Source organism: Mustelus asterias, chromosome 21 (assembly GCF_964213995.1).
Source record: "Mustelus asterias chromosome 21, sMusAst1.hap1.1, whole genome shotgun sequence".
In the NCBI taxonomy this organism is placed as follows: domain Eukaryota; kingdom Metazoa; phylum Chordata; class Chondrichthyes; order Carcharhiniformes; family Triakidae; genus Mustelus; species Mustelus asterias.
In genome coordinates, this window is record NC_135821.1 from 16,265,737 (window position 1) to 16,288,603 (window position 22,867).

At 58.4% G+C, this 22,867-nt stretch overlaps 1 protein-coding gene across 1 annotated transcript in view; it reads left to right on the plus strand.

The window, feature by feature from the left end:
• The window catches only part of c21h22orf23 (chromosome 21 C22orf23 homolog), a 96,905-nt gene that overhangs the window by 20,454 nt on the left and 53,584 nt on the right, over positions 1 to 22,867 (plus strand). The window lies entirely within an intron of this gene.

Consider the following 22,867-nt stretch of genomic DNA (forward strand, 5'->3'; position numbering starts at 1 on the left):
GAGCGGGGTATTTACCGGCAGTGTGAGCGGGGTGTTTACCGGCAGTGTGAGCGGGGTATTTACCGGCAGTGTGAGCGGGGTGTTTACCGGCAGTGTGAGCGGGTGTTTACCGGCAGTGTGAGCGGGTATTTACCGGCAGTGTGAGCGGGGTGTTTACCGGCAGTGTGAGCGGGGTATTTACTGGCAGTGTGAGTGGGTATTTACCGGCAGTGTGAGCGGGTATTTACCGGCAGTGTGAGCGGGGTGTTTACCGGCAGTGTGAGCGGGTATTTACCGGCAGTGTGAGCGGGGTGTTTACCGGCAGTGTGAGCGGGGTATTTACCGGCAGAGTGAGCGGGGTGTTTACCGGCAGTGTGAGCGGGGTATTTACCGGTAGAGTGAGCGGGGTATTTACCGGCAGTGTGAGCGGGGTATTTACCGGCAGTGTGAGCGGGGTGTTTACCGGCAGTGTGAGCGGGGTATTTACCGGCAGAGTGAGCGGGATATTTACCGGCACTGTGAGCGGGTATTTACCGGCAGTGTGAGCGGGGTATTTACCGGCAGTGTGAGCGGGGTATTTACCGGCAGTGTGAGCGGGGTGTTTACCGGCAGTGTGAGCGGGGTATTTGCCGGCAGTGTGAGCGGGGTATTTACCGGCAGAGTGAGCGGGGTATTTACCGGCAGTGTGAGCGGGTATTTACCGGCAGTGTGAGCGGGGTATTTACCGGCAGTGTGAGCGGGGTGTTTACCGGCAGTGTGAGCGGGTATTTACCGGCAGTGTGAGCGGGGTATTTACCGGCAGTGTGAGCGGGGTGTTTACCGGCAGTGTGAGAGGGGTATTTACCGGCAGTGTGAGCGGGGTATTTACCGGCAGTGTGAGCGGGTATTTACCGGCAGTGTGAGCGGGGTATTTACCGGCATGTGTGAGCGGGGTGTTTACCGGCAGTGTGAGCGGGTATTTACCGGCAGTGTGAGCGGGGTGTTAACCGGCAGTGTGAGCGGGTATTTACCGGCAGTGTGAGCGGGGTATTTACCGGCAGTGTGAGCGGGGTATTTACCGGCAGTGTGAGCGGGGTATTTACCGGCAGTGTGAGCGGGGTATTTACCGGCAGTGTGAGCAGGTGTTTACCGGCAGTGTGAGCGGGGTATTTACCGGCAGTGTGAGCGGGGTATTTACCGGCAGTGTGAGCGGGGTATTTACCGGCAGTGTGAGCGGGGTGTTTACCGGCAGTGTGAGCGGGGTGTTTACCGGCAGTGTGAGCGGGGTGTTTACCGGCAGTGTGAGCGGGTATTTACCGGCAGTGTGAGCGGGGTATTTACCGGCAGTGTGAGCGGGATTTTTACCGGCAGTGTGAGCGGGGTATTTACCGGCAGTGTGAGCGGGTATTTACCGGCAGTGTGAGCGGGGTATCTCCCGGCAGTGTGAGCAGGTATTTACTGGCAGTGTGAGCGGGGTATTTACCGGCAGTGTGAGCGGGGTGTTTACCGGCAGTGTGAGCGGGGTATTTACCGGCAGTGTGAGCGGGTATTTACCGGCAGTGTGAGTGGGTATTTACCGGCAGTGTGAGCGGGGTGTTTACCGGCAGTGTGAGCGGGTTGTTTACCGGCAGTGTGAGCGGGTATTTACCAGCAGTGTGAGCGGGGTGTTTACCGGCTGTGTGAGCGGGGTATTTACCGGCAGTGTGAGCGGGGTATTTACCGGCAGTGTGAGCGGGGTGTTTACCGGCAGTGTGAGCGGGGTGTTTACCGGCAGTGTGAGCGGGATATTTACCAGCAGTGTGAGCGGGGTATTTACCGGCAGTGTGAGCGGGGTATTTACTGGCAGTGTGAGCGGGGTGTTTACCGGCAGTGTGAGCGGGGTATTTACCGGCAGTGTGAGCGGGGTATTTACCGGCAGTGTGAGCGGGCTATTTACCGGCAGTGTGAGCGGGGTATTTACTGGCAGTGTGAGCGGGGTATTTACTAGCAGTGTGAGCGGGGTGTTTACCGGCAGTGTGAGCGGGGTATTTACCGGCAGTGTGAGCGGGGTAATTACCGGCAGTGTGAGCGGGGTATTTCCCGGCAGTGTGAGCGGGGTATTTACTGGCAGTGTGAGCGGGGTGTTTACCGGCAGTGTGAGTGGGGTATTTACTGGCAGTGTGAGCGGGGTATTTCCCGGCAGTGTGAGCGGGGTATTTACTGGCAGTGTGAGCGGGGTGTTTACCGGCAGTGTGAGCGGGGTGTTTACCGGCAGTGTGAGCGGGGTATTTACTGGCAGTGTGAGCGGGGTGTTTACCGGCAGTGTGAGCAGGGTGTTTACCGGCAGTGTGAGCGGGGTAATTACCGGCAGTGTGAGTGGGTATTTCCCGGCAGTGTGAGCGGGGTATTTACCGGCAGTGTGAGCGGGGTGTTTACCGGCAGTGTGAGCGTGGTGTTTACCGGCAGTGTGAGCGGGTATTTACCGGCAGTGTGAGCGGGGTGTTTACCGGCAGTGTGAGCGGGTATTTACCGGCAGTGTGAGCGGGGTATTTACCGGCAGTGTGAGCGGGGTGTTTACCGGCAATGTGAGCGGGTATTTACCGGCAGTGTGAGCGGGGTATTTACCGGCAGTGTGAGCGGGGTATTTACCGGCAGTGTGAGCGGGGTGTTTACAGGCAGTGTGAGCGGGTATTTACCGGCAGTGTGAGCGGGGTGTTTACCGGCAGTGTGAGCGGGTATTTACCGGCAGTGTGAGCGGGGTGTTTACCAGCAGTGTGAGCGGGGGATTTACCGGCAGTGTGAGCGGGTATTTACCGGCAGTGTGAGCGGGGTATTTACCGGCAGTGTGAGCGGGGTTTTTACCGGCAGTGTGAGCGGGTTATTTACCGGCAGTGTGAGCGGGTATTTACCGGCAGTGTGAGCGGGGTATTTCCCGGCAGTGTGAGCAGGTATTTACCGGCAGTGTGAGCGGGGTATTTACCGGCAGTGTGAGCGGGGTGTTTACCGGCAGTGTGAGCGGGGTATTTACCGGCAGTGTGAGCGGGTATTTACCGGCAGTGTGAGTGGGTATTTACCGGCAGTGTGAGCGGGGTGTTTACCGGCAGTGTGAGCGGGTTGTTTGCCGGCAGTGTGAGCGGGTATTTACCAGCAGTGTGAGCGGGGTGTTTACCGGCAGTGTGAGCGGGGTATTTACCGGCAGTGTGAGCGGGGTATTTACCGGCAGTGTGAGCGGGGTATTTACTGGCAGTGTGAGCGGGGTGTTTACCGGCAGTGTGAGCGGGGTATTTAGCGGCAGTGTGAGCGGGGTATTTACCGGCAGTGTGAGCGGGCTATTTACCGGCAGTGTGAGCGGGGTATTTACTGGCAGTGTGAGCGGGGTATTTACTAGCAGTGTGAGCGGGGTGTTTACCGGCACTGTGAGCGGGGTATTTACCGGCAGTGTGAGCGGGGTAATTACCGGCAGTGTGAGCGGGGTATTTCCCGGCAGTGTGAGCGGGGTATTTACTGGCAGTGTGAGCGGGGTATTTACTGGCAGTGTGAGCGGGGTGTTTACCGGCAGTGTGAGCAGGGTATTTACCGGCAGTGTGAGCGGGTAATTACCGGCAGTGTGAGTGGGTATTTCCCGGCAGTGTGAGCGGGGTATTTACCGGCAGTGTGAGCGGGGTGTTTACCGGCAGTGTGAGCGTGGTGTTTACCGGCAGTGTGAGCGGGTATTTACCGGCAGTGTGAGCGGGGTGTTTACCGGCAGTGAGCGGGTATTTACCGGCAGTGTGAGCGGGGTATTTACCGGCAGTGTGAGCGGGGTATTTACCGGCAGTGTGAGCGGGGTGTTTACCGGCAGTGTGAGCGGGGTGTTTACCGGCAGTGTGAGCGGGATATTTACCAGCAGTGTGAGCGGGGTATTTACCGGCAGTGTGAGCGGGGTATTTACTGGCAGTGTGAGCGGGGTGTTTACCGGCAGTGTGAGCGGGGTATTTACCGGCAGTGTGAGCGGGGTATTTACCGGCAGTGTGAGCGGGCTATTTACCGGCAGTGTGAGCGGGGTATTTACTGGCAGTGTGAGCGGGGTATTTACTAGCAGTGTGAGCGGGGTGTTTACCGGCAGTGTGAGCGGGGTATTTACCGGCAGTGTGAGCGGGGTAATTACCGGCAGTGTGAGCGGGGTATTTCCCGGCAGTGTGAGCGGGGTATTTACTGGCAGTGTGAGCGGGGTATTTACTGGCAGTGTGAGCGGGGTGTTTACCGGCAGTGTGAGCAGGGTATTTACCGGCAGTGTGAGCGGGGTAATTACCGGCAGTGTGAGTGGGTATTTCCCGGCAGTGTGAGCGGGGTATTTACCGGCAGTGTGAGCGGGGTGTTTACCAGCAGTGTGAGCGTGGTGTTTACCGGCAGTGTGAGCGGGTATTTACCGGCAGTGTGAGCGGGGTGTTTACCGGCAGTGTGAGCGGGTATTTACCGGCAGTGTGAGCGGGGTATTTGCCGGCAGTGTGAGCGGGGTGTTTACCGGCAGTGTGAGCGGGTATTTACCGGCAGTGTGAGCGGGGTATTTACCGGCAGTGTGAGCGGGGTATTTACCGGCAGTGTGAGCGGGGTGTTTACAGGCAGTGTGAGCGGGTATTTACCGGCAGTGTGAGCGGGGTGTTTACCGGCAGTGTGAGCGGGTATTTACCGGCAGTGTGAGCGGGGTGTTCACCAGCAGTGTGAGCGGGGGATTTACCGGCAGTGTGAGCGGGTATTTACCGGCAGTGTGAGCGGGGTATTTACCGGCAGTGTGAGCGGGGTTTTTACCGGCAGTGTGAGCGGGTTATTTACCGGCAGTGTGAGCGGGTATTTACCGGCAGTGTGAGCGGGGTATTTCCCGGCAGTGTGAGCAGGTATTTACCGGCAGTGTGAGCGGGGTATTTACCGGCAGTGTGAGCGGGGTGTTTACCGGCAGTGTGAGCGGGGTATTTACCGGCAGTGTGAGCGGGTATTTACCGGCAGTGTGAGTGGGTATTTACCGGCAGTGTGAGCGGGGTGTTTACCGGCAGTGTGAGCGGGTTGTTTGCCGGCAGTGTGAGCGGGTATTTACCAGCAGTGTGAGCGGGGTGTTTACCGGCAGTGTGAGCGGGGTATTTACCGGCAGTGTGAGCGGGGTATTTACCGGCAGTGTGAGCGGGGTATTTACTGGCAGTGTGAGCGGGGTGTTTACCGGCAGTGTGAGCGGGGTATTTAGCGGCAGTGTGAGCGGGGTATTTACCGGCAGTGTGAGCGGGCTATTTACCGGCAGTGTGAGCGGGGTATTTACTGGCAGTGTGAGCGGGGTATTTACTAGCAGTGTGAGCGGGGTGTTTACCGGCACTGTGAGCAGGGTATTTACCGGCAGTGTGAGCGGGGTAATTACCGGCAGTGTGAGCGGGGTATTTCCCGGCAGTGTGAGCGGGGTATTTACTGGCAGTGTGAGCGGGGTATTTACTGGCAGTGTGAGCGGGGTGTTTACCGGCAGTGTGAGCAGGGTATTTACCGGCAGTGTGAGCGGGTAATTACCGGCAGTGTGAGTGGGTATTTCCCGGCAGTGTGAGCGGGGTATTTACCGGCAGTGTGAGCGGGGTGTTTACCGGCAGTGTGAGCGTGGTGTTTACCGGCAGTGTGAGCGGGTATTTACCGGCAGTGTGAGCGGGGTGTTTACCGGCAGTGTGAGCGGGTATTTACCGGCAGTGTGAGCGGGGTATTTACCGGCAGTGTGAGCGGGGTGTTTACCGGCAGTGTGAGCGGGTATTTACCGGCAGTGTGAGCGGGGTATTTACCGGCAGTGTGAGCGGGGTATTTACCGGCAGTGTGAGCGGGGTGTTTACAGGCAGTGTGAGCGGGTATTTACCGGCAGTGTGAGCGGGGTGTTTACCGGAAGTGTGAGCGGGTATTTACCGGCAGTGTGAGCGGGGTGTTTACCAGCAGTGTGAGCGTGGTATTTACCGGCAGTGTGAGCGGGGTATTTACCGGCAGTGTGAGCGGGGTGTTTACCGGCAGTGTGAGCGGGGTGTTTACTGGCAGTGTGAGCGGGGAGTTTACCGGCAGTGTGAGCGGGGTACTTACCGGCAGTGTGAGCGGGGTATTTACCGGCAGTGTGAGCGGGGTATTTACCGGCAGTGTGAGCGGGGTATTTACCGGCAGTGTGAGCGGGGTATTTACCGGCAGTATGAGCGGGGTGTTTACCGGCAGTGTGAGCGGGGTGTTTACCGGCAGTGTGAGCGGGGTATTTACTGGCAGTGTGAGCGGGGTATTTACCGGCAGTGTGAGCGGGGTGTTTACCGGCAGTGTGAGTGGGTATTTCCCGGCAGTGTGAGCGGGTTGTTTACCGGCAGTGTGAGCGGGGTATTTACCGGTAGTGTGAGTGGGTATTTCCCGGCAGTGTGAGCGAGGTGTTAACCGGCAGTGTGAGTGGGGTATTTACTGGCAGTGTGAGCGGGGTATTTACCGGCAGTGTGGGCGGGGTATTTACCGGCAGTGTGAGCGGGGTATTTACCGGCAGTGTGAGCGGGGTGTTTACCGGCAGTGTGAGCGGGGTGTTTACCGGCAGTGTGAGCGGGTGTTTACCGGCAGTGTGAGCGGGGTATTTAGCGGCAGTGTGAGCGGGTGTTTACCGGCAGTGTGAGCGGGGTGTTTACCGGCAGTGTGAGCGGGGTACTTACCGGCAGTGTGAGCGGGGTGTTTACCGGCAGTGTGAACGGGGTGTTTACCGGCAGTGTGAGCGGGTGTTTAGCGGCAGTGTGAGCGCGTGTTTAGCGGCAGTGTGAGCGGGGTATTTACCGGCAGTGTGAGCGGGGTATTTACCGGCAGTGTGAGCGGGGTATTTACCGGTAGTGTGAGCGGGGTATTTACCGGCAGTGTGAGCGGGGTATTTACCGGCAGTGTGAGCGGGTGTTTAGCGGCAGTGTGAGCGGGTGTTTAGTGGCACTGTGAGCGTGGTATTTACCGGCAGTGTGAGCGGGGTATTTACCGGCAGTGTGAGCGGGGTATATACCGGCAGTGTGAGCGGGGTGTTTACCGGCAGTGTGAGCGGGTGTTTACCGGCAGTGTGAGCGGGGTGTTTACCAGCAGTGTGAGCGGCGTATTTACCGGCAGCGTGAGCGGCGTATTTACCGGCAGTGTGAGCGGGTATTTACCGGCAGTGTGAGCGGGTGTTTAGCGGCAGTGTGAGCGGGTGTTTAGCGGCAGTGTGAGCGTGGTATTTACCGGCAGTGTGAGCGGGGTGTTTACCGGCAGTGTGAGCGGGGTGTTTACCGGCAGAGTGAGCGGGTATTTACCGGCAGGGTGAGCAGGTATTTACCGGCAGTGTGAGCGGGGTATTTACCGGCAGTGTGAGCGGGTATTTACCGGCAGTGTGAGCGGGGTATTTACCGGCAGTGTGAGCGGGTATTTACCGGCAGTGTGAGCGGGGTATATACCGGCAGCGTGAGCGGGTACTTACCGGCAGTATGAGCGGGGTATTTACCGGCAGTGTGAGCGGGGAGTTTACCGGCAGTGTGAGTGGGTATTTACCGGCAGTGTGAGCGGGGTATTTACCGGCAGTGTGAGCGGGGAGTTTACCGGCAGTGTGAGCGGGCTATTTACTGGCAGTGTGAGCGGGGAGTTTACTGGCAGTGTGAGCGGGTATTTACCGGCAGTGTGAGCGGGGTGTTTACCGGCAGTGTCAGCGGGTGTTTACCGGCAGTGTGAGCGAGGTGTTTACCGGCAGTGTGAGCGGGGTATTTACCGGAAGTGTGAGCGGGGTATTTACCGGCAGTGTGAGCCGGATATTTACCGGCAGTGTGAGCGGGTATTTACCGGCAGTGTGAGCGGGGTATTTACCGGCAGTGTGAGCGGGTGTTTACCGGCAGTGTGAGCGGGGTGTTTACCGGCAGTGTGAGCCGGATATTTACCGGCAGTGTGAGCCGGATATTTACCGGCAGTGTGAGCGGGTATTTACCGGCAGTGTGCGCGGGGTATTTACCGGCAGTGTGAGCGGGGTATTTACCGGCAGTGTGAGCGGGGTGTTTACCGGCAGTGTGAGCGAGGTGTTTACCGGCAGTGTGAGCGGGGTATTTACCGGCAGTGTGAGCGGGTGTTTACCGGCAGTGTGAGCGGGGTATTTACCGGCAGTGTGAGAGGGTATTTACCGGCAGTGTGAGCGGGGTGTTTACCGGCAGTGTGAGCGGGGTATTTACCGGCAGTGTGAGCGGGGTATTTACCGGCAGTGTGAGCGGGGTATTACCGGCAGTGTGAGTGGGTATTTACCGGCAGTGTGAGCGGGGTATTACCGGCAGTGTGAGCGGGTATTTACCGGCAGTGTGAGCGGGTATTTACCGGCAGTGTGAGCGGATATTTACCGGCAGTGTGAGCGGGGAGTTTAGCGGCAGTGTGAGCGGGCTATTTACTGGCAGTGTGAGCGGGGAGTTTACTGGCAGTGTGAGCGGGTATTTACCGGCAGTGTGAGCGGGTATTTACCGGCAGTGTGAGCGGGGTATTTACCGGCAGTGTGAGCGGGTGTTTACCGGCAGTGTGAGCGGGGTGTTTACCGGCAGTGTGAGCGGGGTATTTACCGGCAGTGTGAGCCGGATATTTACCGGCAGTGTGAGCGGGTATTTACCGGCAGTGTGAGCGGGGTATTTACCGGCAGTGTGAGCGGGTGTTTACCGGCAGTGTGAGCGGGGTGTTTACCGGCAGTGTGAGCGGGGTATTTACCGGCAGTGTGAGCCGGATATTTACCGGCAGTGTGAGCGGGTATTTACCGGCAGTGTGCGCGGGGTATTTACCGGCAGTGTGAGCGGGGTATTTACCGGCAGTGTGAGCGGGGTGTTTACCGGCAGTGTGAGCGAGGTGTTTACCGGCAGTGTGAGCGGGGTATTTACCGGCAGTGTGAGCGGGTGTTTACCGGCAGTGTGAGCGGGGTATTTACCGGCAGTGTGAGAGGGTATTTACCGGCAGTGTGAGCGGGGTGTTTACCGGCAGTGTGAGCGGGGTATTTACCGGCAGTGTGAGCGGGGTATTTACCGGCAGTGTGAGCGGGGTATTACCGGCAGTGTGAGTGGGTATTTACCGGCAGTGTGAGCGGGGTATTACCGGCAGTGTGAGCGGGTATTTACCGGCAGTGTGAGCGGGTATTTACCGGCAGTGTGAGCGGATATTTACCGGCAGTGTGAGCAGGATATTGGGGGCAGTGTGAGCGGGGTATTTACCGGCAGTGTGAGCGGGTATTTACCGGCAGTGTGAGCAGGATATTGGGGGCAGTGTGAGCGGGGTATTTACCGGCAGTGTGAGCGGGTATTTACCGGCAGTGTGAGCAGGATATTGGGGGCAGTGTGAGCGGGGTATTTACCGGCAGTGTGAGCGGGTATTTACCGGCAGTGTGAGCAGGATATTGGGGGCAGTGTGAGCGGGGTATTTACCGGCAGTGTGAGCGGGTATTTACCGGCAGTGTGAGCAGGATATTGGGGGCAGTGTGAGCGGGTATTTACCGGCAGTGTGAGCGGGTATTTACCGGCAGTGTGAGCGGGGTATTTACCGGCAGTGTGAGCGGGGTATTTACCGGCAGTGTGAGCGGGCTGTTTACCGGCAGTGTGAGTGGGTATTTACCGGCAGTGTGAGCGGGGTATTTACCGGCTGTGTGAGCGGGTATTTACCGGCAGTGTGAGCGGGTATTTACCGGCAGTGTGAGCGGGTATTTACCGGCAGTGTGAGCGGGTGTATACCGGCAGTGTGAGCAGGACATTGGGGGCAGTGTGAGCGGGGTATTTACCGGCAGTGTGAGCGGGTATTTACCGGCAGTGTGAGCGGGGTATTTACCGGCAGTGTGAGCGGAGTGTTTACCGGCAGTGTGAGCGGGGTGTTTACCGGCAGTGTGAGCGGGGTGTTTACCGGCAGTGTGAGCGGGGTATTTACCGGCCGTGTGAGCAGGGTGTTTACCGGCAGTGTGAGCGGGGTGTTTACCGGCAGTGTGAGCGGTGTGTTTACCGGCAGTGTGAGCGGGGTATTTACCGGCAGTGTGAGCGGGGTATTTACCGGCAGTGTGAGCGGGGTGTTTACCGGCAGTGTGAACGGGGTATTTACCGGCAATGTGAGCGGGTATTTACCGGCAGTGTGAGCGGGGTGTTTACCAGCAGTGTGAGCGGGGTATTTACCGGCAGTGTGAGCGAGGTATTTACCGGCAGTGTGAGCGGGGTATTTACCGGCAGTGTGAGCGGGGTATTTACCGGCAGTGTGAGCGGGGTGTTTACCGGCAGTGTGAGCGGGGTGTTTACCGGCAGTGTGAGCGGGGTGTTTACCGGCAGTGTGAGCGGGGTGTTTACCGGCAGTGTGAGCGGGGTATTTACTGGCAGTGTGAGCGGGGTATTTACCGGCAGTGTGAGCGGGGTGTTTACCGGCAGTGTGAGTGGGTATTTCCCGGCTGTGTGAGCGGGGTGTTTACCGGCAGTGTGAGCGGGGTATTTACCGGCAGTGTGAGTGGGTATTTCCCGGCAGTGTGAGCGGGGTGTTTACCGGCAGTGTGAGCGGGGTATTTACCAGCAGTGTGAGCGAGGTATTTACCGGCAGTGTGAGCGGGGTATTTACCGGCAGTGTGAGCGGGGTATTTACCGGCAGTGTGAGCGGGGTATTTACCGGCAGTGTGAGCGGGGTATTTACCGGCAGTGTGAGCGGGGTATTTACTGGCAGTGTGAGCGGGGTGTTTACCGGCAGTGTGAGCGGGGTGTTTACCGGCAGTGTGAGCGGGGTATTTACCGGCAGTGTGAGCGGGGTATTTACCGGCAGTGTGAGCGGGGTGTTTACCGGCAGTGTGAGTGGGTATTTCCCAGCAGTGTGAGCGGGGTGTTTACCGGCAGTGTGAGCGGGGTATTTACCGGCAGTGTGAGTGGGTATTTCCCGGCAGTGTGAGCGAGGTGTTAACCGGCAGTGTGAGCGGGGTATTTACTGGCAGTGTGAGTGGGGTATTTACCGGCAGTGTGAGCGGGGTGTTTACCGGCAGTGTGAGCGGGGTGTTTACCGGCAGTGTGAGCGGGTGTTTAGCGGCAGTGTGAGCGGGTGTTTAGCGGCAGTGTGAGCGGGGTATTTACCGGCAGTGTGAGCGGGGTATTTACCGGCAGTGTGAGCGGGTATTTACCGGCAGTGTGAGCGGGGTATTTACCGGCAGTGTGAGCGGGGTGTTTACCGGCAGTGTGAGCGGGGTGTTTACCGGCAGTGTGAGCGGGTGTTTAGCGGCAGTGTGAGCGGGGTATTTACCGGCAGTGTGAGCGGGTGTTTAGCGGCAGTGTGAGCGGGTGTTTAGTGGCAGTGTGAGCGTGGTATTTACCGGCAGTGTGAGCGGGGTATTTACCGGCAGTGTGAGCGGGGTATTTACCGGCAGTGTGAGCGGGGTGTTTACCGGCAGTGTGAGCGGGTGTTTACCGGCAGTGTGAGCGGGGTGTTTACCAGCAGTGTGAGCGGCGTATTTACCGGCAGTGTGAGCGGCGTATTTACCGGCAGTGTGAGCGGGTATTTACCGGCAATGTGAGCGGGTGTTTAGCGGCAGGGTGAGCGGGTGTTTAGCGGCAGTGTGAGCGTGGTATTTACCGGCAGTGTGAGCGGGGTGTTTACCGGCAGTGTGAGCGGGGTGTTTTCCGGCAGTGTGAGTGGGGTATTTAACGGCAGTGTGAGCGGGGTATTTACCGGCAGTGTGAGCCGGATATTTACCGGCAGTGTGAGCGGGTATTTACCGGCAGTGTGAGCGGGGTATTTACCGGCAGTGTGAGCGGGTGTTTACCGGCAGTGTGAGCGGGGTGTTTACCGGCAGTGTGAGCGGGGTATTTACCGGCAGTGTGAGCCGGATATTTACCGGCAGTGTGAGCGGGTAGTTACCGGCAGTGTGCGCGGGGTATTTACCGGCAGTGTGAGCGGGGTATTTACCGGCAGTGTGAGCGGGGTGTTTACCGGCAGTGTGAGCGAGGTGTTTCCCGGCAGTGTGAGCGGGGTATTTACCGGCAGTGTGAGCGGGTGTTTACCGGCAGTGTGAGCGGGGTATTTACCGGCAGTGTGAGAGGGTATTTACCGGCAGTGTGAGCGGGGTGTTTACCGGCAGTGTGAGCGGGGTATTTACCGGCAGTGTGAGCGGGGTATTTACCGGCAGTGTGAGCGGGGTATTACCGGCAGTGTGAGTGGGTATTTACCGGCAGTGTGAGCGGGGTATTACCGGCAGTGTGAGCGGGGTATTTACCGGCAATGTGAGCGGGTATTTACCGGCAGTGTGAGCGGGGTGTTTACCGGCAGTGTGAGCGGGGTATTTACCGGCAGTGTGAGCGAGGTATTTACCGGCAGTGTGAGCGGGGTATTTACCGGCAGTGTGAGCGGGGTATTTACCGGCAGTGTGAGCGGGGTGTTTACCGGCAGTGTGAACGGGGTGTTTACCGGCAGTGTGAGCGGGTGTTTAGCGGCAGTGTGAGCGCGTGTTTAGCGGCAGTGTGAGCGGGGTATTTACCGGCAGTGTGAGCGGGGTATTTACCGGCAGTGTGAGCGGGGTATTTACCGGTAGTGTGAGCGGGGTATTTACCGGCAGTGTGAGCGGGGTATTTACCGGCAGTGTGAGCGGGTGTTTAGCGGCAGTGTGAGCGGGTGTTTAGTGGCACTGTGAGCGTGGTATTTACCGGCAGTGTGAGCGGGGTATTTACCGGCAGTGTGAGCGGGGTATATACCGGCAGTGTGAGCGGGGTGTTTACCGGCAGTGTGAGCGGGTGTTTACCGGCAGTGTGAGCGGGGTGTTTACCAGCAGTGTGAGCGGCGTATTTACCGGCAGCGTGAGCGGCGTATTTACCGGCAGTGTGAGCGGGTATTTACCGGCAGTGTGAGCGGGTGTTTAGCGGCAGTGTGAGCGGGTGTTTAGCGGCAGTGTGAGCGTGGTATTTACCGGCAGTGTGAGCGGGGTGTTTACTGGCAGTGTGAGCGGGGTGTTTACCGGCAGTGTGAGCGGGGTACTTACCGGCAGTGTGAGCGGGGTATTTACCGGCAGTGTGAGCGGGGTATTTACCGGCAGTGTGAGCGGGGTATTTACCGGCAGTGTGAGCGGGGTATTTACCGGCAGTATGAGCGGGGTGTTTACCGGCAGTGTGAGCGGGGTGTTTACCGGCAGTGTGAGCGGGGTATTTACTGGCAGTGTGAGCGGGGTATTTACCGGCAGTGTGAGCGGGGTGTTTACCGGCAGTGTGAGTGGGTATTTCCCGGCAGTGTGAGCGGGTTGTTTACCGGCAGTGTGAGCGGGGTATTTACCGGTAGTGTGAGTGGGTATTTCCCGGCAGTGTGAGCGAGGTGTTAACCGGCAGTGTGAGTGGGGTATTTACTGGCAGTGTGAGCGGGGTATTTACCGGCAGTGTGGGCGGGGTATTTACCGGCAGTGTGAGCGGGGTATTTACCGGCAGTGTGAGCGGGGTGTTTACCGGCAGTGTGAGCGGGGTGTTTACCGGCAGTGTGAGCGGGTGTTTACCGGCAGTGTGAGCGGGGTATTTAGCGGCAGTGTGAGCGGGTGTTTACCGGCAGTGTGAGCGGGGTGTTTACCGGCAGTGTGAGCGGGGTACTTACCGGCAGTGTGAGCGGGGTGTTTACCGGCAGTGTGAACGGGGTGTTTACCGGCAGTGTGAGCGGGTGTTTAGCGGCAGTGTGAGCGCGTGTTTAGCGGCAGTGTGAGCGGGGTATTTACCGGCAGTGTGAGCGGGGTATTTACCGGCAGTGTGAGCGGGGTATTTACCGGTAGTGTGAGCGGGGTATTTACCGGCAGTGTGAGCGGGGTATTTACCGGCAGTGTGAGCGGGTGTTTAGCGGCAGTGTGAGCGGGTGTTTAGTGGCACTGTGAGCGTGGTATTTACCGGCAGTGTGAGCGGGGTATTTACCGGCAGTGTGAGCGGGGTATATACCGGCAGTGTGAGCGGGGTGTTTACCGGCAGTGTGAGCGGGTGTTTACCGGCAGTGTGAGCGGGGTGTTTACCAGCAGTGTGAGCGGCGTATTTACCGGCAGCGTGAGCGGCGTATTTACCGGCAGTGTGAGCGGGTATTTACCGGCAGTGTGAGCGGGTGTTTAGCGGCAGTGTGAGCGGGTGTTTAGCGGCAGTGTGAGCGTGGTATTTACCGGCAGTGTGAGCGGGGTGTTTACCGGCAGTGTGAGCGGGGTGTTTACCGGCAGTGTGAGCGGGGTGTTTACCGGCAGTGTGAGTGGGGTGTTTACCGGCAGAGTGAGCGGGTATTTACCGGCAGGGTGAGCAGGTATTTACCGGCAGTGTGAGCGGGGTATTTACTGGCAGTGTGAGCGGGTATTTACCGGCAGTGTGAGCGGGGTATTTACCGGCAGTGTGAGCGGGTATTTACCGGCAGTGTGAGCGGGGTATATACCGGCAGCGTGAGCGGGTACTTACCGGCAGTATGAGCGGGGTATTTACCGGCAGTGTGAGCGGGGTGTTTACCGGCAGTGTGAGTGGGTATTTACCGGCAGTGTGAGCGGGGTATTTACCGGCAGTGTGAGCGGGGAGTTTACCGGCAGTGTGAGCGGGCTATTTACTGGCAGTGTGAGCGGGGAGTTTACTGGCAGTGTGAGCGGGTATTTACCGGCAGTGTGAGCGGGGTGTTTACCGGCAGTGTCAGCGGGTGTTTACCGGCAGTGTGAGCGAGGTGTTTACCGGCAGTGTGAGCGGGGTATTTACCGGAAGTGTGAGCGGGGTATTTACCGGCAGTGTGAGCCGGATATTTACCGGCAGTGTGAGCGGGTATTTACCGGCAGTGTGAGCGGGGTATTTACCGGCAGTGTGAGCGGGTGTTTACCGGCAGTGTGAGCGGGGTGTTTACCGGCAGTGTGAGCGGGGTATTTACCGGCAGTGTGAGCCGGATATTTACCGGCAGTGTGAGCGGGTATTTACCGGCAGTGTGCGCGGGGTATTTACCGGCAGTGTGAGCGGGGTATTTACCGGCAGTGTGAGCGGCGTGTTTACCGGCAGTGTGAGCGAGGTGTTTACCGGCAGTGTGAGCGGGGTATTTACCGGCAGTGTGAGCGGGTGTTTACCGGCAGTGTGAGCGGGGTATTTACCGGCAGTGTGAGAGGGTATTTACCGGCAGTGTGAGCGGGGTGTTTACCGGCAGTGTGAGCGGGGTATTTACCGGCAGTGTGAGCGGGGTATTTACCGGCAGTGTGAGCGGGGTATTACCGGCAGTGTGAGTGGGTATTTACCGGCAGTGTGAGCGGGGTATTACCGGCAGTGTGAGCGGGTATTTACCGGCAGTGTGAGCGGGTATTTACCGGCAGTGTGAGCGGATATTTACCGGCAGTGTGAGCAGGATATTGGGGGCAGTGTGAGCGGGGTATTTACCGGCAGTGTGAGCGGGTATTTACCGGCAGTGTGAGCAGGATATTGGGGGCAGTGTGAGCGGGGTATTTACCGGCAGTGTGAGCGGGTATTTACCGGCAGTGTGAGCAGGATATTGGGGGCAGTGTGAGCGGGGTATTTACCGGCAGTGTGAGCGGGTATTTACCGGCAGTGTGAGCAGGATATTGGGGGCAGTGTGAGCGGGGTATTTACCGGCAGTGTGAGCGGGTATTTACCGGCAGTGTGAGCAGGATATTGGGGGCAGTGTGAGCGGGTATTTACCGGCAGTGTGAGCGGGTATTTACCGGCAGTGTGAGCGGGGTATTTACCGGCAGTGTGAGCGGGGTATTTACCGGCAGTGTGAGCGGGCTGTTTACCGGCAGTGTGAGTGGGTATTTACCGGCAGTGTGAGCGGGGTATTTACCGGCAGTGTGAGCGGGTATTTACCGGCAGTGTGAGCGGGTATTTACCGGCAGTGTGAGCGGGTATTTACCGGCAGTGTGAGCGGGTGTTTACCGGCAGTGTGAGCAGGACATTGGGGGCAGTGTGAGCGGGGTATTTACCGGCAGTGTGAGCGGGTATTTAACGGCAGTGTGAGCGGGGTATTTACCGGCAGTGTGAGCGGAGTGTTTACCGGCAGTGTGAGCGGGGTGTTTACCGGCAGTGTGAGCGGGGTGTTTACCGGCAGTGTGAGCGGGGTATTTACCGGCCGTCTGAGCAGGGTGTTTACCGGCAGTGTGAGCGGGGTGTTTACCGGCAGTGTGAGCGGGGTGTTTACCGGCAGTGTGAGCGGGGTATTTACCGGCAGTGTGAGCGGGGTATTTACCGGCAGTGTGAGCGGGGTGTTTACCGGCAGTGTGAACGGGGTATTTACCGGCAATGTGAGCGGGTATTTACCGGCAGTGTGAGCGGGGTGTTTACCAGCAGTGTGAGCGGGGTATTTACCGGCAGTGTGAGCGAGGTATTTACCGGCAGTGTGAGCGGGGTATTTACCGGCAGTGTGAGCGGGGTATTTACCGGCAGTGTGAGCGGGGTGTTTACCGGCAGTGTGAGCGGGGTGTTTACCGGCAGTGTGAGCGGGGTGTTTACCGGCAGTGTGAGCGGGGTATTTACTGGCAGTGTGAGCGGGGTATTTACCGGCAGTGTGAGCGGGGTGTTTACCGGCAGTGTGAGTGGGTATTTCCCGGCTGTGTGAGCGGGGTGTTTACCGGCAGTGTGAGCGGGGTATTTACCGGCAGTGTGAGTGGGTATTTCCCGGCAGTGTGAGCGGGGTGTTTACCGGCAGTGTGAGCGGGGTATTTACCAGCAGTGTGAGCGAGGTATTTACCGGCAGTGTGAGCGGGGTATTTACCGGCAGTGTGAGCGGGGTATTTACCGGCAGTGTGAGCGGGGTATTTACCGGCAGTGTGAGCGGGGTATTTACCGGCAGTGTGAGCGGGGTATTTACTGGCAGTGTGAGCGGGGTGTTTACCGGCAGTGTGAGCGGGGTGTTTACCGGCAGTGTGAGCGGGGTATTTACCGGCAGTGTGAGCGGGGTATTTACCGGCAGTGTGAGCGGGGTGTTTACCGGCAGTGTGAGTGGGTATTTCCCAGCAGTGTGAGCGGGGTGTTTACCGGCAGTGTGAGCGGGGTATTTACCGGCAGTGTGAGTGGGTATTTCCCGGCAGTGTGAGCGAGGTGTTAACCGGCAGTGTGAGCGGGGTATTTACTGGCAATGTGAGTGGGGTATTTACCGGCAGTGTGAGCGGGGTGTTTACCGGCAGTGTGAGCGGGGTGTTTACCGGCAGTGTGAGCGGGTGTTTAGCGGCAGTGTGAGCGGGTGTTTAGCGGCAGTGTGAGCGGGGTATTTACCGGCAGTGTGAGCGGGGTATTTACCGGCAGTGTGAGCGGGTATTTACCGGCAGTGTGAGCGGGGTATTTACCGGCAGTGTGAGCGGGGTGTTTACCGGCAGTGTGAGCGGGGTGTTTACCGGCAGTGTGAGCGGGTGTTTAGCGGCAGTGTGAGCGCGTGTTTAGCGGCAGTGTGAGCGGGGTATTTACCGGCAGTGTGAGCGGGGTATTTACCGGCAGTGTGAGCGGGGTATTTACCGGTAGTGTGAGCGGGGTATTTACCGGCAGTGTGAGCGGGGTATTTACCGGCAGTGTGAGCGGGTGTTTAGCGGCAGTGTGAGCGGGTGTTTAGTGGAACTGTGAGCGTGGTATTTACCGGCAGTGTGAGCGGGGTATTTACCGGCAGTGTGAGCGGGGTATATACCGGCAGTGTGAGCGGGGTGTTTACCGGCAGTGTGAGTGGGTGTTTACCGGCAGTGTGAGCGGGGTGTTTACCAGCAGTGTGAGCGGCGTATTTACCGGCAGCGTGAGCGGCGTATTTACCGGCAGTGTGAGCGGGTATTTACCGGCAGTGTGAGCGGGTGTTTAGCGGCAGTGTGAGCGGGTGTTTAGCGGCAGTGTGAGCGTGGTATTTACCGGCAGTGTGAGCGGGGTGTTTACTGGCAGTGTGAGCGGGGTGTTTACCGGCAGTGTGAGCGGGGTACTTACCGGCAGTGTGAGCGGGGTATTTACCGGCAGTGTGAGCGGGGTATTTACCGGCAGTGTGAGCGGGGTATTTACCGGCAGTGTGAGCGGGGTATTTACCGGCAGTATGAGCGGGGTGTTTACCGGCAGTGTGAGCGGGGTGTTTACCGGCAGTGTGAGCGGGGTATTTACTGGCAGTGTGAGCGGGGTATTTACCGGCAGTGTGAGCGGGGTGTTTACCGGCAGTGTGAGTGGGTATTTCCCGGCAGTGTGAGCGGGTTGTTTACCGGCAGTGTGAGCGGGGTATTTACCGGTAGTGTGAGTGGGTATTTCCCGGCAGTGTGAGCGAGGTGTTAACCGGCAGTGTGAGTGGGGTATTTACTGGCAGTGTGAGCGGGGTATTTACCGGCAGTGTGGGCGGGGTATTTACCGGCAGTGTGAGCGGGGTATTTACCGGCAGTGTGAGCGGGGTGTTTACCGGCAGTGTGAGCGGGGTGTTTACCGGCAGTGTGAGCGGGTGTTTACCGGCAGTGTGAGCGGGGTATTTAGCGGAAGTGTGAGCGGGTGTTTACCGGCAGTGTGAGCGGGGTGTTTACCGGCAGTGTGAGCGGGGTACTTACCGGCAGTGTGAGCGGGGTGTTTACCGGCAGTGTGAACGGGGTGTTTACCGGCAGTGTGAGCGGGTGTTTAGCGGCAGTGTGAGCGCGTGTTTAGCGGCAGTGTGAGCGGGGTATTTACCGGCAGTGTGAGCGGGGTATTTACCGGCAGTGTGAGCGGGGTATTTACCGGTAGTGTGAGCGGGGTATTTACCGGCAGTGTGAGCGGGGTATTTACCGGCAGTGTGAGCGGGTGTTTAGCGGCAGTGTGAGCGGGTGTTTAGTGGCACTGTGAGCGTGGTATTTACCGGCAGTGTGAGCGGGGTATTTACCGGCAGTGTGAGCGGGGTATATACCGGCAGTGTGAGCGGGGTGTTTACCGGCAGTGTGAGCGGGTGTTTACCGGCAGTGTGAGCGGGGTGTTTACCAGCAGTGTGAGCGGCGTATTTACCGGCAGCGTGAGCGGCGTATTTACCGGCAGTGTGAGCGGGTATTTACCGGCAGTGTGAGCGGGTGTTTAGCGGCAGTGTGAGCGGGTGTTTAGCGGCAGTGTGAGCGTGGTATTTACCGGCAGTGTGAGCGGGGTGTTTACCGGCAGTGTGAGCGGGGTGTTTACCGGCAGTGTGAGCGGGGTGTTTACCGGCAGTGTGAGTGGGGTGTTTACCGGCAGAGTGAGCGGGTATTTACCGGCAGGGTGAGCAGGTATTTACCGGCAGTGTGAGCGGGGTATTTACTGGCAGTGTGAGCGGGTATTTACCGGCAGTGTGAGCGGGGTATTTACCGGCAGTGTGAGCGGGTATTTACCGGCAGTGTGAGCGGGGTATATACCGGCAGCGTGAGCGGGTACTTACCGGCAGTATGAGCGGGGTATTTACCGGCAGTGTGAGCGGGGTGTTTACCGGCAGTGTGAGTGGGTATTTACCGGCAGTGTGAGCGGGGTATTTACCGGCAGTGTGAGCGGGGAGTTTACCGGCAGTGTGAGCGGGCTATTTACTGGCAGTGTGAGCGGGGAGTTTACTGGCAGTGTGAGCGGGTATTTACCGGCAGTGTGAGCGGGGTGTTTACCGGCAGTGTCAGCGGGTGTTTACCGGCAGTGTGAGCGAGGTGTTTACCGGCAGTGTGAGCGGGGTATTTACCGGAAGTGTGAGCGGGGTATTTACCGGCAGTGTGAGCCGGATATTTACCGGCAGTGTGAGCGGGTATTTACCGGCAGTGTGAGCGGGGTATTTACCGGCAGTGTGAGCGGGTGTTTACCGGCAGTGTGAGCGGGGTGTTTACCGGCAGTGTGAGCGGGGTATTTACCGGCAGTGTGAGCCGGATATTTACCGGCAGTGTGAGCGGGTATTTACCGGCAGTGTGCGCGGGGTATTTACCGGCAGTGTGAGCGGGGTATTTACCGGCAGTGTGAGCGGGGTGTTTACCGGCAGTGTGAGCGAGGTGTTTACCGGCAGTGTGAGCGGGGTATTTACCGGCAGTGTGAGCGGGTGTTTACCGGCAGTGTGAGCGGGGTATTTACCGGCAGTGTGAGAGGGTATTTACCGGCAGTGTGAGCGGGGTGTTTACCGGCAGTGTGAGCGGGGTATTTACCGGCAGTGTGAGCGGGGTATTTACCGGCAGTGTGAGCGGGGTATTACCGGCAGTGTGAGTGGGTATTTACCGGCAGTGTGAGCGGGGTATTACCGGCAGTGTGAGCGGGTATTTACCGGCAGTGTGAGCGGGTATTTACCGGCAGTGTGAGCGGATATTTACCGGCAGTGTGAGCAGGATATTGGGGGCAGTGTGAGCGGGGTATTTACCGGCAGTGTGAGCGGGTATTTACCGGCAGTGTGAGCAGGATATTGGGGGCAGTGTGAGCGGGGTATTTACCGGCAGTGTGAGTGGGTATTTCCCGGCAGTGTGAGCGAGGTGTTAACCGGCAGTGTGAGCGGGGTATTTACTGGCAATGTGAGTGGGGTATTTACCGGCAGTGTGAGCGGGGTGTTTACCGGCAGTGTGAGCGGGGTGTTTACCGGCAGTGTGAGCGGGTGTTTAGCGGCAGTGTGAGCGGGTGTTTAGCGGCAGTGTGAGCGGGGTATTTACCGGCAGTGTGAGCGGGGTATTTACCGGCAGTGTGAGCGGGTATTTACCGGCAGTGTGAGCGGGGTATTTACCGGCAGTGTGAGCGGGGTGTTTACCGGCAGTGTGAGCGGGGTGTTTACCGGCAGTGTGAGCGGGTGTTTAGCGGCAGTGTGAGCGCGTGTTTAGCGGCAGTGTGAGCGGGGTATTTACCGGCAGTGTGAGCGGGGTATTTACCGGCAGTGTGAGCGGGGTATTTACCGGTAGTGTGAGCGGGGTATTTACCGGCAGTGTGAGCGGGGTATTTACCGGCAGTGTGAGCGGGTGTTTAGCGGCAGTGTGAGCGGGTGTTTAGTGGCACTGTGAGCGTGGTATTTACCGGCAGTGTGAGCGGGGTATTTACCGGCAGTGTGAGCGGGGTATATACCGGCAGTGTGAGCGGGGTGTTTACCGGCAGTGTGAGCGGGTGTTTACCGGCAGTGTGAGCGGGGTGTTTACCAGCAGTGTGAGCGGGTGTTTACCGGCAGTGTGAGCGGGGTGTTTACCAGCAGTGTGAGCGGCGTATTTACCGGCAGCGTGAGCGGCGTATTTACCGGCAGTGTGAGCGGGTATTTACCGGCAGTGTGAGCGGGTGTTTAGCGGCAGTGTGAGCGGGTGTTTAGCGGCAGTGTGAGCGTGGTATTTACCGGCAGTGTGAGCGGGGTGTTTACCGGCAGTGTGAGCGGGGTGTTTACCGGCAGTGTGAGCGGGGTGTTTACCGGCAGTGTGAGTGGGGTGTTTACCGGCAGAGTGAGCGGGTATTTACCGGCAGGGTGAGCAGGTATTTACCGGCAGTGTGAGCGGGGTATTTACTGGCAGTGTGAGCGGGTATTTACCGGCAGTGTGAGCGGGGTATTTACCGGCAGTGTGAGCGGGTATTTACCGGCAGTGTGAGCGGGGTATATACCGGCAGCGTGAGCGGGTACTTACCGGCAGTATGAGCGGGGTATTTACCGGCAGTGTGAGCGGGGTGTTTACCGGCAGTGTGAGTGGGTATTTACCGGCAGTGTGAGCGGGGTATTTACCGGCAGTGTGAGCGGGGAGTTTACCGGCAGTGTGAGCGGGCTATTTACTGGCAGTGTGAGCGGGGAGTTTACTGGCAGTGTGAGCGGGTATTTACCGGCAGTGTGAGCGGGGTGTTTACCGGCAGTGTCAGCGGGTGTTTACCGGCAGTGTGAGCGAGGTGTTTACCGGCAGTGTGAGCGGGGTATTTACCGGAAGTGTGAGCGGGGTATTTACCGGCAGTGTGAGCCGGATATTTACCGGCAGTGTGAGCGGGTATTTACCGGCAGTGTGAGCGGGGTATTTACCGGCAGTGTGAGCGGGTGTTTACCGGCAGTGTGAGCGGGGTGTTTACCGGCAGTGTGAGCGGGGTATTTACCGGCAGTGTGAGCCGGATATTTACCGGCAGTGTGAGCGGGTATTTACCGGCAGTGTGCGCGGGGTATTTACCGGCAGTGTGAGCGGGGTATTTACCGGCAGTGTGAGCGGGGTGTTTACCGGCAGTGTGAGCGAGGTGTTTACCGGCAGTGTGAGCGGGGTATTTACCGGCAGTGTGAGCGGGTGTTTACCGGCAGTGTGAGCGGGGTATTTACCGGCAGTGTGAGAGGGTATTTACCGGCAGTGTGAGCGGGGTGTTTACCGGCAGTGTGAGCGGGGTATTTACCGGCAGTGTGAGCGGGGTATTTACCGGCAGTGTGAGCGGGGTATTACCGGCAGTGTGAGTGGGTATTTACCGGCAGTGTGAGCGGGGTATTACCGGCAGTGTGAGCGGGTATTTACCGGCAGTGTGAGCGGGTATTTACCGGCAGTGTGAGCGGATATTTACCGGCAGTGTGAGCAGGATATTGGGGGCAGTGTGAGCGGGGTATTTACCGGCAGTGTGAGCGGGTATTTACCGGCAGTGTGAGCAGGATATTGGGGGCAGTGTGAGCGGGGTATTTACCGGCAGTGTGAGTGGGTATTTCCCGGCAGTGTGAGCGAGGTGTTAACCGGCAGTGTGAGCGGGGTATTTACTGGCAATGTGAGTGGGGTATTTACCGGCAGTGTGAGCGGGGTGTTTACCGGCAGTGTGAGCGGGGTGTTTACCGGCAGTGTGAGCGGGTGTTTAGCGGCAGTGTGAGCGGGTGTTTAGCGGCAGTGTGAGCGGGGTATTTACCGGCAGTGTGAGCGGGGTATTTACCGGCAGTGTGAGCGGGTATTTACCGGCAGTGTGAGCGGGGTATTTACCGGCAGTGTGAGCGGGGTGTTTACCGGCAGTGTGAGCGGGGTGTTTACCGGCAGTGTGAGCGGGTGTTTAGCGGCAGTGTGAGCGCGTGTTTAGCGGCAGTGTGAGCGGGGTATTTACCGGCAGTGTGAGCGGGGTATTTACCGGCAGTGTGAGCGGGGTATTTACCGGTA